This window comes from Protopterus annectens, chromosome 14.part0, assembly GCF_019279795.1.
Source record: "Protopterus annectens isolate FY-2018-M chromosome 14.part0, PAN1.0, whole genome shotgun sequence".
Lineage (NCBI taxonomy): Eukaryota > Metazoa > Chordata > Ceratodontiformes > Protopteridae > Protopterus > Protopterus annectens.
The window spans coordinates 422,545,660-422,560,469 of NC_056748.1; positions in this window are offsets into that span (position 1 = coordinate 422,545,660).

The following is a 14,810-nucleotide window of genomic DNA, read 5'->3' on the forward strand; positions in this document are numbered from 1 at the left end:
GTGAGCAAGTGCCAGGTAACTTAAATGCAATGTGTTACAGATAACTTAAATGCAAAAATGACAAACAGTAACTTTCTTTCAAGTGAAACAAGGAAATAAGTACAGTAAGCAATGCAGATATCACTAGGGATCCACAGAAGCACTGAAAAGCCACGTTTTAGGTGGAATTAGCATTTCAGGGAAATAACAAGCAAACAAACAACAAGCCTACAAACAAAGCTAGATTTGGCAGGCCTGGATCTAGTCTATGCTACAGCAATCAAGATGTACCAATTTCAGTAAGAAGCAGTTCAAATATGCAGGCACTATAAGCCTTTAACCAGAAATTCCCAGCTCAGAAGGGCAGAGTCCAGCCTCTCCTCCCACAAGAGTGCAGACCACAAACCTTCTTAATGTAAAATAACTGGCCTGAAGCCCAAGTGCTTAAACCAGAACTAATACACTTTTAGAATAACAGACACTGAGCCCTCAATCAGCAATTCCCAACTTAGAAGGATGTAAGCTACCTGTCCTGCCACCACAGTGCAGGCCACAAACCTTCCTAATGTAAAACAACTGGTCTGAAGCCCAAGTGCTTAATCCAAAAGACTTAGAATGATAACTACACTTTAATCAAGTTACTACCAAGCAGTAATAAATACAATTGAATACGTTAAAGAATGCCTGGATTAGTGCTCAAGTTATACAAACAAAGTTAGATTCAGCAGGCCTGGATCTAGTCTATGCTACAGTAAACAAGGTGTATCAATTTCAGTAAGAAGCAGTTCAAATATGTAGGCACTATAAGCCTTTAACCAGAAATTCCCAGCTCAGAAGGGCAGAGTCCAGCCTCTCCTCCCACAAGAGTGCAGACCACGAACCCTCTTAATGTAAAATAACTGGCCTGAAGCCCAAGTGCTTAAACCAGAATTAATACACTTTTAGAATAACAGACACTGAGCCCTCAATCAGCAGTTCCCAACTTAGAAGGATGTAAGCTACCTGTTCTGCCACCACAGTGCAGACCACAAACCTTCTTAATGTAAAACAACTGGTTTGAAGCCCAAGTGCTTAAACTAAAATACTTAGAATGAGTTACACCAAGCAGTAATAAATACAATTGAGTACTATTAAGATGACGCAAAAGCAAAATAAAGTAGGAAGAAACACAAATACAGTAAAAGCAGATAACATTTTTTTTTTTTTTTTGAGTGAGCAAATGAGATGGGCCCAGGAGTTACAGGACAGAAACAACTGCAAATGCAGGCCTTCAAATCAGAAAGTTGAGAGAGATGGAAGACCGCCCAAATGGGCAATAACTACAAATTCTGGGCCAGAACCACTCCTTATGTGGTAGACAGGTTACCTAATGCTTACCACTCCCACTGATAAACTAGAAGGCTTCTCTCCAACACAGAAAGGCTTTTGGGGTTCAGAAGCTTACAAACAGTCCTGGATACAGCAAATCTGTATCTGGAACACTAATTACAGGAAAGGTAGGAAACAGGCTTACAATTTTTTTTTTTTTTTTTTTTAGAAAAGTAGCAAAAACAGTTGTAAAAACAATTCACATGCAGTACAAGCTGGCACACTTGAGTATGTAGCAATATTAGTCCACACACAGTTTGAAAAAATGTAATTAAATTGAAAAGGACTAAAAGCAAGTGCAGAAAGGGTTTATTAGGTAGAATGCGGTAAAGAGATGGGACTGGGGGTGTGTCCTAGATCAAATCTACAGTGGGGCGGGCACTGCAAAAGCCACCAAATTTAAACTACAACCAAGAACAGAGTGGGAGGGTGGGGAAGACAGTTTCAACAGAGATGTGAGGAATTACAGTGCAAATTATAAAACCAGAAAAATATATACTGATCTCTGTATATTTGCAGAACAGTAAGACAACAGATATCTAAGCAACAATTTAGCTCTATAATACAGAATAATACAGAAAAATATACTCAGCTCTATATATTTGCAGATAGTTTTGTAAGGCTCTCTCTCAGTGCACAGGTTCCAATTTAAATGCAGGCTGTTATTAACTGGTCAAATTAAGGGAACCTGGAGTTAAGCAACACACAAGCTATAAAAACTGGTTATATCAGCTGAAGACAAGGCAGAAAATGAGGGTGGGGTGGGGAAGACCATTTCAACAGAGATGTGAGGAATCACAGCGCAAATTATAAAACCAGAAAAATATATACTGATCTCTGTATATTTGCAGAACAGTAAGACAACTGATATCTAAGCAACAATTTAGCTCTATAATACAGAATAATACAGAAAAATATACCCATCTCTATATATTTGCAGATAGTCTTGTAAGGCTCTCTCTCAGTGCACAGGTTCCAATTTAAATGCAGGCTGTTATTAACTGGTTAAATTAAGGGAACCTGGAGTTAAGCAACACACAAGCTATAAAAACCGGTTATATCAGCTGAAGACAAGGCAGAAAATGAGGGTGGGGGTGGGGAAGACAGTTTCAACAGAGATGTGAGGAATCACAGTGCAAATTATAAAACCAAAAAAATTTATACTGATCTCTGTATATTTGCAGAACAGTAAGACAACAGATATCTAAGCAACAATTTAGCTCTATAATACAGAATAATACAGAAAAATGTAATCAGCTCTATATATTTGCAGATAGTCTTGTAAGACTCTCTCTCAGTGCACAGGTTCCATTTTTCAAATTATCTCAATTTTGATAACATTAAAATACCCAAACATAATATAGTTTCTAATCAATAACTATGCTATAAATAGAAAAAAATATGTATCTACATCAGTTGGTTGATGACAAGTATTTTCCAGTCTTTTTACAGCATATGCGTAAAATATTCTGTTTGTGCATTGACTAAATGTGTACAACTTTTCCCTGACTTTAAGTAATTTTTATTTATGGTGTTAGAGAAAATCAAGCTTAATGCCAAAGGTGGTGACTGGCAAAACAAACTGGAAATACAAGACTTGAAATGGCAACTAAGAATGAACGCTTGCAACAAGCCTGATTTGAATGACAGTTTGAGTATTGACAACTTTCTAAAATTAAAGGCTTTGATGTTGCACAATTTCTTGAAATATGTTTTAAACTGATGTAGATACATATTTTTTTCTATTTATAGCATAGTTATTGATTAGAAACTATATTAAGTGTGGGTATTTTAATGTTATCAAAATTGAGATACTTTGAAACCATTTTAAAAATAACAGATGTATATATTTTCTGCACATAGTGTTTTATTGGTTAGAATTAGATCAGGTTTGGATTTTGAAAATTCAATATTGACATTAATTCAGGAACTATATATTTAAATAATTTGTAGTCAATGCTCAAACAGAATATTTCATGCATATGCTGTACAAAGACTGGAAAATACTTGTCATCAACCACTTCATAACCCAGAGGCTCCCTTCACTCTGGAATAAAATCCCAGTCCTGGTTAGGCAGAGTCCCTCATTGACTCTCTTCAAGAGGAATCTTGATGAGTGGATGGGAGATCATAGGTTTACCCCGGGTATCACTTCTGTGACACTGTTAGACAGAGGCACAGTATACTAACCTCGAAAAAGGGCATAGCAAAATTAATTTAAAATGGGTGGTGAAAGCCAAACACACTCTGGCTAGGTTTCTAAATGCCCTAGGGCAGATAGCCTAGTACAAACCTATAAATCAAGATGTTAGACATATATTTTGTAGATATTCATATCTTACAGTTGATGCAGCTGCATGAACTTAACCAGCAGTATCACTAGGGTGGGGTAATGGGCACATGTGTTAGGTGGCACCGTCTTCAATAGTGCAGTCCTGCGTTCATTTCTATTCCTCTAATCATAAAACTAAATACATTAAATAAATAAATAAATGGCTAGGGAACATATATCATCTAGCTAATCACAATAAAATATACTTAAATGCCCCAAAGAAAATATAACCCACAACTGAATGCATAAGGTAAGTGTTCATCATTTTATTGCTAGACTTCTTCATAATCATACTCATTCATTCGAACTGTGTAGATCACCTCAGGCACTGCCATCTGACAATCAATTCAAAATTATTTAAATATATAGTACCTGAATTAATGTCAATATTGAATTTGCAAAATCCAAAACCTGATCTAATTCTAACCAATAAAAAACTATGTGCAGAAAATATATAAATCTGTTATTTTTAAAATGGTTTCAAAGTATCTCAATTTTGATAACATTAAAATACCCAAACTTAATATAGTTTCTAATCAATAACTATGCTATAAATAGAAAAAATATGTATCTACATCAGTTTAAAAAATATTTCAAGAAATTGTGCAACATCAAAGCCTTTAATTTTAGAAAGTTGTCAATACTCAAACTGTCATTCAAATCAGGCTTGTTGCAAGCGTTCATTTTTAGTTGCCATTTCAACTCTTGTATTTCCAGTTTGTTTTGCCAGTCACCACCTTTGGCATTAAGCTTGATTTTCTCTAACACCATAAATAAAAATTACTTAAAGTCAGGGCAAAGTTGTACACATTTAGTCAATGCACAAACAGAATATTTTATGCATATGTTGTAAAAAGACTGGAAAATACTTGTCATCAACCACTTTTCTGTTCTTCCTATATAAAATGAAGTGCAGGCAGTTTAATAAGCAAAACAAGTTACTCCTTTTGTTCCAGAATGACAATTTTCATTAAATTGTTGGAGTCTGTTGATCACATTTAAATTGCCCTTTTTATTTTCATTAATATAAGAACATTGTGTCTGTATTTCACATGTTATTGTACCACTTAGGGTAGTAATGCCTTTGATATACATCAAGCTAGATTTTTCAAATGCATCTTTGAGATTAATCCCCCTTTTATATACACATGTTGGCTGCACTCCTATTATTGTATCTTTTATGTTACACACCAAACAAATGCTGCACTATATAACAATTTATCTTAAATATTTTAATCTACAGTAAAATTAACAGCCATAACTCTTTCATATGCTGAGCTACTACTAGTCCTTTCATTCATATTGCTACCTTTGTTCCTGGTTTCCCAAATAACAACTTTCTCATATAAAATAGATTGATACCATTCCTTTCTGAACACAATAACCTCTTCAGCTATGTTGTCAGCTAAATGATGTGGGTAACCTATCCTCAATTAACATCTTTTTTAATAATCTTATTTCTTCCAAATCTACTTCATCAATTTAAATAATTTTCGATGCCTTGACCAGCTGCCCTTCAACCAGATTATGTTTTGAAAGTAAGGGTGACAACTACTGTAATGGAAAAATGCATTACTAAAGGTGGGTTTACAGTACAGTTCAGGTTGAAAACATTTATTATGTTATTCTTATCATCTTTATATAAATAAACATCCAAATAGTTTATACCTTCCATTGAAAAGAAATGAGTAAATGCTAAAAATTCCATAGAACAGTTTATATAGTTAATAAAATCTTTCAACTCACTTTCGTTTCCAACCCACAACATGAAGATGTCTCCTGAAAAATATAAATCTGTTTCAAACATATTTCTGTATGTGTTGTTAAACATAAAATGTCTCTTCCACTAACAAAGAGATAAATTGGCAAATATGAACTGTTGCCCTCATTGTCCTTTGCTCATCTGTTTAAAATATTCCCCTTCACAGAATTTGAATATGTGATTGTTGCAAAGTACTATGTCTGTAAATGTTTCAATCAATTTTGGTTCAATAGTTTATCAAAGTCTGTAATAAATTTCTTTGAACCATTCCATCCCAATTGTTTATGGAATTCTTGAAAAAGAATTCCTAACATCTACAGTCACAAAAAGTACATCAAATATAAAATTCACTTCATTAATAGCCTGTAAAAATTTCTAAGAATCTTTTAACAAATATGCTATATTGTTGTATATACTCATGTTTCCCATCTATATACTTACCAAAGGTCTCAGGCTTTTAAGCCAGCTGCAAAAGCAATTGGCTTTAGAAGTGGTTCCAACATAGCATGTATTTTAGGAACAGCAAAAATAATTCATATTTTTTGTTTTTTTCCACTCTTACAGATCTAAACAATTCATCTGAAATGTCATTATTGGTATACAGATCATATAATATCAAAAACAATCACAGTTTCTAAATTAGAGAGACGAATACACATAATATACTCATGAAAATAATGACATGTTCATCATCTCTAAAAAGGAGGAGACTGCTTTGGTCTGCAGTGACTACATTGTGGGTAGAAGCATATGCAGTCACTTTCTGATCTGTTCTGTCCAGGTATACATGTGCCATAATACTTAACATAGGAAGTGCAAGGCTGGGGAAGCTTGTTGTGCTACAAAAAAACTTCTTTTGCTGGCTGCTTGAGTGCATGGCATGACATATGCTGAAGAAGTGCAAATAAGCAGTTTAAAGACCAAATATTGCAGAGGCTAGTGTGTGTGGTTAGCACTGTGGTTGGCCACAATAGGTCACTACAGTAGGTTCAAAAGAAAGTAAATGACTTTATTTCATATGCAAAGAACAAGGCATGTGAAATTGTAGAGTGCAGAACCATTATAGGGAGCGGACAAGCAACAGGAAAATAGTTAACAGAGTTGGAAAAATTCCTATTCATACATTCTCTCCCAAAGCAGCAGCTTCTTCATTCATGGTGCAAGCCTTGCAAAGTCTAGCCATGTCTCCACTGGAAAAGCACCAGATTAATAATAACTATTTTCTGTATTAAGTTCACAGTCATAGCTGACTCGTGTGCTACCCAGTGCGAGTTTCCAGTCTGGCACTCAAGTCAAAGTGGGGAAGAACGTGTTTTGCCCCATCCCCATTCCTGGACAGCACAATTATTTCTATCCTCAGGACTTAGGGTTTAGAAGAAGAAAAAAGTTGTTATTCATTCCTGTTCCTGGTTTGCTTAATACCAGCACCCGTTTCCTCACTCAGGAGTAAGCCAGATCTTTTCTTACTGAAAAAAAAGTAAACGGCCCTTTCTTCTTTTAAAAAGTGTAGCAAACTCCATACTACAACTTACCTTACAGCACACACACAGCAGTGAAGCAGGTATTTTACTAATAAAACAATTTCATTACCATACCAGCATTTAGAAACTGTGACTGTTTTTGTTATTATATGATTTGTATACCAATAATGACATTTCAGACAAATTGTTTAGATTTGTAAGAGTGGAAAAAAACAAAAAATATGAATTATTTTTGCTGTTCCTAAAATACATAATATGTTGGAAACACTTCTAAAGCCAATTCCTTTGGCAGCTGGCTTAAAAGCCTGAGACCTTTGGTAAGTATATAGATGGGAAACATGAGTATATACAACAATATACATATTTGTTAAAAGATTCTTAGAAATTTTTACAGGCTATTAATGAAATGAATTTTATATCTGATTTACTTTTTGTGACTGTAGATGTTAGGAATTTTTTTTCAAGAATTCCATAAACAATTGGGATGGAATGGCTCAAATAAATTTATTACAGACTTTGATAAACTATTGAACCAAAATTGATTGAAACATTTACAGACATAGTACTTTGTAACAACCACATATTCATATTCTGTGAAGGAGAATATTTTAAACAGATGAGCATAGGACAATGAGGGCAACAGTTCATATATGCCAATTTATCTCTGTGTTAGTGGAAGAGACATTTTATGTTTAACAACACATACAGAAATATGTATGAAACAGATTTATATTTTTCAGGTAACATCTTCATGTTGTGGGTTGGAAACGAAAGTGAGTTGAAAGATTTTATTAACTATATAAACTACTATGGAATTTTTAGCATTTGCTCATTTCTTTTCAATGGAAGGTATAAACTATTTGGATGTTTATTTATATAAAGATGATAAGAATAACATAATAAATGTTTTCAGTCTGAACTGTACTGTAAACCTACCTTTAGTAATGCATTTTTCCACTATAGTAGTTGTCACCCTTACTTTCAAAACATAATCTGGTTGAAGGGCAGCTGGTCAAGGCATCGAAAATTATTTAAATTGATGAAGTAGTTTTAGAAGAAATAAGATTATTAAAAAAGATGTTAATTGAGGATAGGTTACCCACATAATTTAGGTGACAACATAGCTGAAGAGGTTATTGTGTTCAGTAAGGAATGGTATCAATCTATTTTATATCAGAAAGTTATTTGGGAAACCAGGAACAAAGGTAGCAATACGAATGAAAGGACTAGTAGTAGTTCAGCATATGAAAGAGTTATGGCTATTAATTTTACTGTAGATTAAAATATTTAAGATAAATTGTTATATAGTGCAGCATTTGTTTGGTGTGTAATATAAAAGATACAATAATAGGAGTGCAGCCAACATGTGTATATAAAAGGGAGATTAATCTCAAAGATGCATTTGAAAAATGTAGCTTGATGTATATCAAAGGCATTACTACCCTAAGTGGTACAATAACATGTGAAATACAGACACAATGTTCTTATATTAATGAAAATAAAAAGGGCAATTTAAATGTGATCAACAGACTCCAACAATTTAATGAAAATTGTCATTCTGGAACAAAATGTGTAACTTGTTTTGCTTATTGCATTGCCTGCACTTCATTTTATATAGGAAGAACAGAAAAGTGGTTGATGACAAGTATTTTCCAGTCTTTTTACAGCATATGCATAAAATATTCTGTTTGTGCATTGACTAAATGTGTACAATTTTGCCCTGCGTTTAATTAATTTTTATTTATGGTGTTAGAGAAAATCAAGCTTAATGCCAAAGGTGGTGACTGGCAAAACAAACTGGAAATACAAGAGTTGAAATGGCAACTAAGAATGAACGGTTGCAACAAGCCTGATTTGAATGACAGTTTGAGTATTGACAACTTTCTAAAATTAAAGGCTTTGATGTTGCCCAATTTCTTGAAATATTTTTTAAACTGATGTAGATACATATTTTTTCTATTTATAGTATAGTTATTGATTAGAAACTATATTAAGTTTGGGTATTTTAATGTTATCAAAATTAAGATAATTTGAAACCATTTTAAAAATAACAGATTTATATATTTTCTGCATATAGTGTTTTATTGGTTAGAATTAGATCAGGTTTGGATTTTGCAAATTCAATATTGACATTAATTCAGGTACTATATATTTAAATAATTTTGAATTGATTGTCAGATGGCAGTGCCTGAGGTGATCTACACTGAATGAATGAGTATGATTATGAAGAAGTCTAGCAATAAAATGATGAAACACTTACCTTATGCATTCAGTTGTGGATTATCTTTTCTTTGGGGCATTTACGTATATTTTATTGTGATTAGCTAGGTGATATATGTTCCCTAGCCATTTATTTATTTATTTAATGTATTTTGTTTTATGATTAGAGGAATAGAAATGAACGCAGGACTGCACTATTGAAGACGGTGCCACCTAACACATATGCCCATTACCCCACCCTAGTGATACTGCTGGTTAAGTTCATGCAGCTACACCAACTATAAGATATGAATATCTACAAACTATATGTCTAACATCTTGGGTATTTCTAGCCTATTAGTGAATGGTACTTGGAGATAGATATCTAAGTCTAAAATTAAGTAATGTTACTAATAAAGTACTTATAACATCCACATAGTTATACATCCTCTTACATTTGACATTATCTTCCACTGTGCTTTAAGACAAATATGGTTTATAGTGCCATCTCAGAGGCTAGTTGACATGTAGGTAACGTGTCTTTTAAGGTCTTCAGCATGGACAACTACAGAGGGGTGAACAGAGTAAAAAAAGCTGCAAAAATGTATGTGGTAAATATATAAAATTTAATGAAATTTTTACAATACACTTTACAAAATAGTTTTAGAATAAAGACAATTTTTGAAAGCATGTGCAATTATGCTCCAAATGTTTGAAGTTTTATTATCATCACATGATCAAATGCTAAAGTATGACAGTACCATAATAGATACATACTTTCAACAGAGAATTCTGAAAAGGGGCAAGGAAAAAATACTATGCCATTGAGTCTCTTCGATATAGTTGATTGTAAAATACTTTAAACAGCGGCAGAGATTGATGGTAGGCAAGCCATAAATCTGTGCAGCACAGGGAACTCACAGAATTAATTCTACAGTGCAATTAAAGCCTGGAAAAGTTAAGTACCTGATTTGTAAGCTGATACACTTTAATCATACAAAAGTTGTCTTATTTATGATATAGCATAATGCAAGCCAAATAAAATCAGGAAAAAGCACTGTGCATATAGTGCAGGATCACTCATTTCAGGTTTTTAGTAGAAGAAATGGTTCCAACTCTCAGAGAATTTGGAAACAAAATAGAATACCAGATATAATTACAGTTGACTGGAATAGAGTCCAAATGTGAATTATCTCATTCAACATAATATTTAGACAAAGATTAAAAGTACTAAACAATCAACAGTCTATTGAGATCTAGCAGAATAACTTTACTAAATGAAGTGAGATTGCAAAGCTTCCTAGCATTTAACAAAATCCAGTGTATTAGCTATTGATAAAATCAAGAAAAAAATCATTGCCATTTTTGGTAGAATTTGAGAACAGAAAGAGAAGATTTTATGAGAAGGGAAGAATGAATAGGGTATTCTAAAGAGGCTCCCAGGTACGATCTCTCTTTATTTTTAATTGTTAACTCCCCAATGAACAACCAAATGATGAAACAGCTGGTGGGAAATGTAGCATATAAGTTGTAAAAATATAAAAAGAAAACGCATCAAAGACCTAGATTCATCCTTCCTAAGCCCATTTTTGCACAGATGATTAAGAAATGCAATAGTGATATAAGCAAAATGAGCTTACTTATAACAACTAAGAAACTCTTCATATTGAAGAAATATGTAAGAGACTGCCACAAGCCTGAAAGTGAAAATGAAGTAGGCCAAAGCTAGATTCAATATTTTATCGTGTTTTGGTGGCTAAACTAACAGAAGGTAACTTTTAGATGTTCTAGTGGGTAATCTTTATAACTGTGAGTACAGTCCTAGTAATTTAAGTAAATTGTATAATCAATCAGATGACGAGACACATCAGTTGTGTTTCATTACTATTGTGGTAGTGAGGAACAGTCTCATTAAATGTGTTTCTATGATCCTTGTACTCCACATTCATGCCAGCATACCTGTTGAAAGGAACAAGCTGCTTAAGAGAATCTGGTCTAATATAAGGAGATTTTGTTTTCTTGCTTAATTTCTTGGTTAACCGATTGAGTTCCATTTATTGAGCATAGTTGAAAAAAATCAGATCCTATTTTACTTTGCCATTTATGTGAAATCAATTTACTGAAACAAGTGAAGTAGGTTTGTGAATTTATTTCTGTAATTTTAGATGAAGTATGATTAAAACATCTTCTGAAATCATTAATATGAGAAAATATGACAATTTGGTAGAAATAGTATTTTTATATATTAAAATTATTCTTATTTATAAGTTGATCAGGGATTTCACTATGAAAATGTAGGAAGCAAATGGCAGGAAGAAAACATTGTTTGAGGTTATTTTTGAAATGGATTTGATGCTGGCAATGAAAGACAAAGCCATAGAAAATGGAGGGATTGTACATTTTGTTTGCAGATTTTGATGAACATAACTCTGATGGTTAATTGCCGGATCCTTGATTACACAGAACTGAAAGTATATTGAACAGCAAAAGGTTAAGTGGTTTACTTTTTTAGAAAAAGAATTGTTCAACTGAGGTTGAATGTTAATATGTAAAAACAGAGGTCAACAAAGTTTTGAGAGAATTAATTTTGAATAGGATCTGACATGTTAAATCAAGTTTTTGAATTATCCATTGTGAGCACAGTTCATTCAATTTTGACTATCATTTTTCAGACCAATTCAGCAATATTATTTTTATTGCTACTATTGAGAATAAAGAATTTTTGATGAAAATGCAAATCAGTTTTTTTAGAACATTACATCTGCCCATTCATGATATTCTTAGTAATGCTTATTCATTTTCAGTTGATATAATCTTGCTACAAGGGAATCCTGCTTGGTTAGTCATTAAATTATTTTTTGTGATAACAGCAGCCCCAAAATTTTAGATTATCAACTTGTTTGACATCTACAACTAATTCTAGATTTCATTTACATATTGATGCTTTGGTTTTGCTTTAATTAATACTACTAGCAGTTTCTGTTCTCTTTCTACTATAAACTAAATGTACCTCAAAGTAGAATTCAGATCAAGAGGGATGTATTACAGATCATCTGTATAATAAATTTATAATAAATTAAAGCAGTTGAAATGGGTTTAATGGAAATCTTCATTTGTATACCTCTAAGAAAAGCTCAATATATTAAATTAATAAAGTGGACGTCGGAAGACTTCATTATCTTTGACCTCTTTATGCTGAATTGCTAAATTTAAATATAACCCATTGACAGAAATATAAAACAGAGTATCATGAAATAGGACAGTAATGTAATAAACTAGCAATATGTACATTTTCCAAAACATTGAACTGAACTAATGAGGAAGTGAATCACATACTTTGTGTATCATTTGTTATGCAGGCTATTTTTATTGGCAAATAGAGTAACATTAAATGAGTGTGTAATATTAATTACTGCAAAATATCATAAGCTATATATTTATTTATCTACCCAGAAAATAAACACATTTAAATTCTGATATAAATAATATATTATTTTAACAAGTAGTTTATTATTTTTTCACATATCTTATAGTCATTGTTAATAATGGCAGTGAGGTCTTTAGCTTTACAGTACTGTGGGCATTTACTAAGTTTTAAAAAGGGATGTTTTGCCAGAGAAAATTTCAGGTTATTTTCCTCAGTTGTGATGTTTTGAGACATTTTAATTTGTATGGATGCAACTGATCATTAAATGAAAAATAAATGCCATTTGTTAAAGCATCTAGACCTTGGGTTTTATTTGTGAGCATTAAGTTAATTGCATTTTTGATATAATCAAAATTCAAGATGAATTTGAACAAGATCCTTTTGGAAGTTTTATTTTCATAGCTAAGTGATTTGAAATGATGCTATGGTTTGAGCTTTATATATGCATTGATGATACTAAATTTCTTAAGGAGTTAATCAAAGTCCGTTAATACAATATATACAATGTAGTAGGTCAGTTTTAACTATGTTGTTATTTTAGGTAGATACTATTACTTTCTACATTCAAATTATTATATTTCTTTGAAGTCTTAATGAGTTTGGCTGTTTTTTTTTTTGTTTTGAAGAACTGGGCATCTGACTTGCATTTTTTTAATGTGCTTATTTTTACAATGTTTTCAAAATGAGAAATGCTTCTGTATTGGCATAAGGATATGAGTGTGATTAAAGCACTTACCATTTTTATACATTGATGATGGCATATTATTGGATGTGGTGCATGTTTTGGATGAAGCTACTGCCTTGCTTAAAGTTGATAGGTTCATAGGTACTTACTTAAGCCTTTGCTCTGGGATGATCTTTAGCAGCCCAGACTTGCATTTCCATTGAATTGCTGTCTTAATAGTGTAGTTCCCAGGCAACTCTATTTTGCCAAAGGTATGCATAGCCACAGGTGAGATAATCATTTAATATTGTGCTAGAACCCTTTGTACAGTAAGTATCAATGAACATAACCCCGGAGTAGTTATTTACATATCTGCCTTTTCTTTAAGGGATAAGGGTGCCGATCTAGGAGTGAACTAATGGTTTCCCATTTATATATCCAGGTTGCATTTGAATAAAGTAAGAAATGTAATTAACTTCACATGGAGAGGAAGTCAGTTCCAGAGAAGTAATTTTCACTGTGAGATATATTGGGTCTCTATTACTTTAATGAAAACTGAAGTCAGCGAATGCCTGGCCATCATCATGAATTTGTCCTTTTCACCACTGTAGTGCAATCTCGGAGTTGGTATATTTAGTTAAGGGGTGTGGGGGGGGGGCACAGCCCCTCACTTTGACAGATTTTGAATACTGTCTCATTTCTGGTTGGCCAAGCAATTTTTTCCCCAAGGAAAAAATTCACTGTAGTGGCAGTTAACAAAAATGACAGTTCGCTGTTTAGTGGTCAGCGGGCAGGCGTTCGCTGACTTGGGATTTTGGTGTTCTAATATAGACCCAGACATATCTATCCCCCCAACATGTTATATTTAAGTTGTACTAGATATTGAGGTCTCTAAAGTAGGTATTTATACCACTATTAGACTTATTGTGTGGAAGGCTTGCAAGGATGGAGACAGTATGGTCTCTGTGAGCAAGGTAGTAAATCTCCCCTTAGCAGCCTGTAGGACACTGGAAAGGGCAGGGTTTTGAGTAGGTCAGAGTAACTTTTGTGATTTAATCCCTTGATTTTCTTGGTAAGAAAACATTGTGGTGGCTTGTGTTGCGCAAGGACATCAGTGCATGGGTGATGTGGCTAATACTGCCACCAGATAGACAATTAACCATACCCTTCCCTTACTCATTGGAGCCACCTATGACTAAGATGTTGGATTGTGTGGGGTTTTGCCGTATGGGCTTTAGATTTGAGTCACTGAGAGACTTAGATGCATGATTCATGGTGGATGCTAACTGAGCATATTGTTTGTGAGGATGCTGAGGCTATTCATTTATTAGATTACATTTATAAGGTCTTTGTAGCTAAGGTATGTCATTTCTATGAGTTTGAAAAAGTGACTAAGTACAGCAATTAAATCGAGATATGATGATTAATCCACTTTACAGCACAGAAAAAAGTAAACTGTAAAACTAAATCAATTTATAGTTGTAGCTTAGGATTGTGAAAAGACATAGTAAAGATGCAGAAAAATTAGAGAACCCACTCAAAACTGATTTAAAATGCCTAGGCATAGCACATAACCCACTGCAAACCAATACAAACAA